Source organism: Triticum aestivum, chromosome 1B, assembly GCF_018294505.1.
Source record: "Triticum aestivum cultivar Chinese Spring chromosome 1B, IWGSC CS RefSeq v2.1, whole genome shotgun sequence".
NCBI classification, from domain to species: Eukaryota; Viridiplantae; Streptophyta; class Magnoliopsida; order Poales; family Poaceae; genus Triticum; species Triticum aestivum.
In genome coordinates, this window is record NC_057795.1 from 536,624,476 (window position 1) to 536,629,410 (window position 4,935).

At 54.1% G+C, this 4,935-nt stretch overlaps 1 pseudogene; it reads right to left on the bottom strand.

Annotated features, from left to right (window-relative positions):
- Positions 1 to 2,941: 2,941 nt before the first annotated feature.
- Positions 2,942 to 4,130, bottom strand: LOC123094090 (abscisic acid receptor PYL4-like; annotated as a pseudogene).
- Positions 4,131 to 4,935: the final 805 nt, after the last annotated feature.

Below are 4,935 nucleotides of genomic sequence, written 5' to 3' on the forward strand. Positions count from 1 at the left end.
CACGGGCACGGTCGACGTCCAAGTTGATCTGACAAACCCGGCGGGAGCCCTCCGATCCTCTACCCCGGCAAAAATCATCGAGTGCGCCTCACGACAAACTGCGCCCAGCTCCCGCCCGCGCGCCGACGCGATCATCATAGTCCAAGCTTCAGCCCCCACGAACCAAGCCAACAACCGGCCGCCGCGGGCGCGCGCGCGCACGCACGCAGCAGCTACGCGACACCACCGAGAGCTGCCGAGAGACGAGCCCACTTGAGCGCGCGGGGGCGCCGGCGCACGCATCCCCCGAGGCCTCGACGCCAACTTGGCCAAATGGCCATAAGATTAGTCGGATAAAATCGGCGCGAGGATACGAGCCACTCGACCACCTGCACCGCGCCCAGTCCCCGATCATCACACGCACAGTAGGATCAGTACGGGCCACGCTGGGGGACAGCGGTGTTAAGGTCAAGCAAAGCGCCGCAGGTACGCACACGCACGCACGTACGGCTCGATCCGCGCTGCGCCCCAGATTTGCACGCACGGCCATCCGCTCTCGCAGGGCCGCCCGCCCGGGTGGGCTCCGGGAGATTGATTGATTCTCTGGGATTCGGTCGAGACGAGGAGGGAAGGATGCACGGAGCGTGCTCATCGTACTGTTTGCGTCCGGCTGGCTTGGCTCGGCTGGCTGGCTCCGGGTTGGTTGGTTGGTGGTGGCCAAGACGCGGACAGCCAGGCCAGGGCGTCGGCACGGCAGTCGACACCGGCTTTTATAGTCCGCGCCGGAGCCCTGTCACGCCCGTCTCGCGACAAAACGGACGTACTACTACACACATGGTTGCCCGTATGCACGTCCGCCGTAGACGGATTGCCATGGCGCGACCAACGCTGGCTGGACCCGATCACGGCCATTACCATCCCTTTGTCTCGAGCGCGATGCCAGCGGCGAGCCTGTGCATCATGATCTACATGGTGTCCTATGCCCTTGATGAAGGTAGGGGCAGCCCTTGGCCCTTGCCATCTGGGCCCATCTATACCAAGACTAGCTAGGGCCATCCGCGAAGACCCTAGCGGCGAGTCGGCACGTCAAACAAAGATCGGATGCGCCACATGATGCAAATCTCAGAGAGGAGGAAGCAGGCCAATCGATTAATTCATTCGGATCTCTGCGGTCTGCGCCCTCGTCAAACTCTACGGAAAGGCCGTGGAACCGGGCGTGCACACAAGCGATCGAGCTGATGCTCGGAGGCGCCAAGGGCCGGACTGGCGGGCACGCGAAGCTTCTCTCTTCTCTCCCGCTCCTACGTAGTACGTCGTGCAACGGAATTAAGCGCGGCTGGCCAAGTTGAACTCCCACTTGCTCGCGATGGCGCAAGCTAATTTATCCTACTTGCTCCGGATTAGCAAAGGGAGAAAGAAATGAAAGAACGAAGAAAGCTGCTGCAGGAAGGAAGCAAATCGAATCGAGCTGCTGTCCTCTCCTTGAGCGAGGAGAGGAGAGGGAGATCAAATGCTGGCGCCTAGTTGGACAAGTTGGCCAAGTAGCTAGCCGCTTAACATTTCTTGCATCGTCACGTCGTGCATGCCGACCGTAACCTTTCGGTTTTGTTAATGCCAAGTGAATCCGGGCTGCAAAAGAAAACTCGGAACTTGGGCAGGCCATCACGCCAGTTGCAGATTTGTTATTTAGATCACAGCACTGCAAATCATGAAATCATATGTGCAATTGGCCGAGGGAGCATGCATTTTTCTTCTCCCCTCTCTTTCATCTTTTTCACCAGTCGGCATCCTCCTTCCTGTAAAGCTCTACTAGTACTAGTTGAGTGTGATTGATTCTTGCGGTAGAAACCAGTGACAAAGGGACGGTACGTACAGCTGCTGGCCTGGCCTGCTGCTACTAATTAAGCAAGGACGAGAATCAATCAAGTTGGTGGCAAAACAAAGGAAGAAACAAGCGGGTCCGTACGCAGGGTACGTACGTACTCACCACGTACGCGTGGTTTGATTCCCCTACCGGGCCGGGCGCCTGCAGCTAAAATTTAATCCTAGACTTAATGGCGCCATGTACGCGCGCAGCTCGGGCAATGAGGACGACGGAGTAGCGCGTGCGCGGTCGGTCTCAACTTGGCATACGCAGACGCAGCTGCATGCGATCTCTCTCTTCCCTCCACCGTCGGCGAGGCGAAGCGTCCGCTCTACCTCCATCGTCAAGTCACGCTCATGCATTGCTCACAGAATCTTACAAAACCAACTGTGCAACATCGTACTGTCAGGCGCCAGCGGCCAGCAATACTATACGCTCTTTTCTATACTCTTTCATGATACGAGAACGATACGTTTCTTAGCTGGAGATCGATGCATGCATGGGCGCACTAGGGCATCGAGATCCACGGGCGTCGGAATGCCAGCAGCGTGGATGGTTTGTAAAATCTGTTCCCCGAAAAAATTCAAAGATACTAGTAATAATAATAATACTTTGCTTCCTATGCAATTGCGCACACGATCGATCTCAATTATAACGACGGGAATTCAAAGTCTCGGGGGAGGAAGATATCAAAGTCAAATGATTAAGAAATGGAAGCGCGTGATATGGAAGCTACACACAGGTGGGCTGTTGTTTATGTCGAAAGCAGAACAGCTGAGCCTGAATGCCAGCCCGGTTGATGTTGGACTGTGCATGCAGGACGGCCACCACCGTCAGATACTTTAATTAGCAGCCAGTTCATCATTAGCTATGGTCCTTTGGCCACTACCCCTCCATGCATGGTTCCACAGCTCCATGTGCATTTGTTTCGTTTGGTACAACTTAACTGGCCCTAATGACTATTGTATGTATCCCACTAAACGAACCACCCACTCTGCCCTCGGATATTTTGCCAACTTGGCTGTGGATTTAATGAAGACATTTGCATTGCTGGTTTTCAAACAAAGGATCGATTTGCACAACACAATAGCACTAACATACATCAAGAAATTTTATTAAGGAGAACAAGGGGAAGAAACGTGAATGTTTATGAACAAGGGTTAGTATCAGGTAGTAGCACTAACACAATGATTTTGTACTTTGTGTAGTCAAAAATGGAAGGGGGTAAACGTACACAAGCTAGAACCACACGCTGATCTGATCATGATCAATCGCCTCCTCGCTGGAGGCAACTAGTCAGGAAACAATAAGCAACGACGATCAAATTCCTGGAAAAAAAGAGAGAAAAAGGGCACGCGCGCGCAGGAGCTGGTGGACGCCGGTGAGGACCGGCATGCCCTAGGCGGGGACGGCGAGCTGCTAGGCGGTGCGCGCCAGCGACTGGAGGTTGCACCGCACGATGGTGTCCACGAAGGTGCGCGTCTCGTCGGCGGTGTTCCCGGGGGGCACGTCCACCACGTACGACTCCACCACGACGGCGCCCGCCGACGCGGCCTCGTGCACGGTGGTCACCGACCGATAGTTGGAGAGGCGGTGCTCGCCGCCGACGACGCGGAAGCTGAGCACGCGGCGCTCGTCGTCGAGGATCTCCAGCCGCTCGCGGCTGCTGGTGGCGGGGAGGCCCGACACCACCCGCACCTCGCGCACCGACCCCACCGCGCCGCCGTCGCCGTCCACGAGGCGGCAGCTCCGGATGAAGTGCTTGTACGCCTGCGGGCGGTCGAAGCGCCGCACCACGGCCCACACCGCGCCCACGGGCGCCTCGATCGCCTGCACCACCGCCGAGCAGCACTGCCCGGTACCCGCCGCGTGCTCGTGGTGCCGCGCCACCTCCCCCGGCACCGCCCCGCACGACGCCGCGTGCGCCGCCGCCTTCCACCCCGCGCCCACCGCGGCGACCCGAGCCCGCTGCGGCGCCGACGGCCGCGATGCCGTGTACGGCATTATACACTCTCGCTGTACCTCACTGCCCCTCTCCTCGAGCCGAGCTTCCTGGCTTCTTCTTCCGAGCTTATGGTAGACAAGGGAGATTTGCAGAGAGAGCTAGCTGGGTTAGATGGATGGTCCTTTGGCGAGGGGGGTGGTGGCCGGGCGCGCGCTTATTATACACCTGGGACAAACAAGATTGCGGTGGTCACTCACAACTCGGAGCAACTTGGCCATTTGTCTGCTGTGGTTGAGCAAGTTGCAGGTGCAGTTTTCTCAACTTCTAGGGGTCACTTGGGAGAGTTGGGGATACTTTGAAGGTTCAGTTGGGAGAGTTGGGGATAGTTTTCTCAGGAGATAGCACGGAGAAAGGTGGCGGTTTGGGCTCCGGTGCTTGTTTCCGGTGGGAAACCAGGGCCGCCTAGTTGGGGCTTGGGACATTGGGCATAATCAAAGTGATGCGCCCAGTTGGGGATTAAGCTAAGGCCCCTGAGGGTGATTACTTTGTTGTTAAGGTTGGTTGCTCTTGTTTACTAATACTATTACCAGTGCCTCCTTTTGAGTGGAGTACATGACAACTTTTGTGGGGGTAGATTTTTTTTCTATTTTGCAAAAAGGTTGTGAGGTTAGATGTAACAAACGACTTGTATAAAAATAATCTGAAGTGTGTGTATGTATATATATATATATATGACAAATTTTTCCTACTATCGGGTGTAGTTACTCCCACTTTTGTTTCATACGTTCTAAGTAGTATCTATCATATCGGAGAGTATGTACGCGTAGTATGTAGTATATAAGAATGTTTAGGTAGTATACATACTACTTTTTTGATAGTATGTACCATATTTTATGCATACTTCATTTCGTGTACAAATATGTACGTATTTCACAAATACAATAAAACTATAAGCTCACTTGCAATTTTTTTCATATAACTCATTTTGGAGTATCTTAGATATACTATGTGAATATAATAAAAATAATAAATTAGAGTATATACTATCACATGGTAGTATATAAGAAATGGGTGTAGCTACACCTGGTAGTAGGATGCATTTTTCCTATATATATATGTGTGTGTGTGTGTGTGTGTGTGTGTGTGT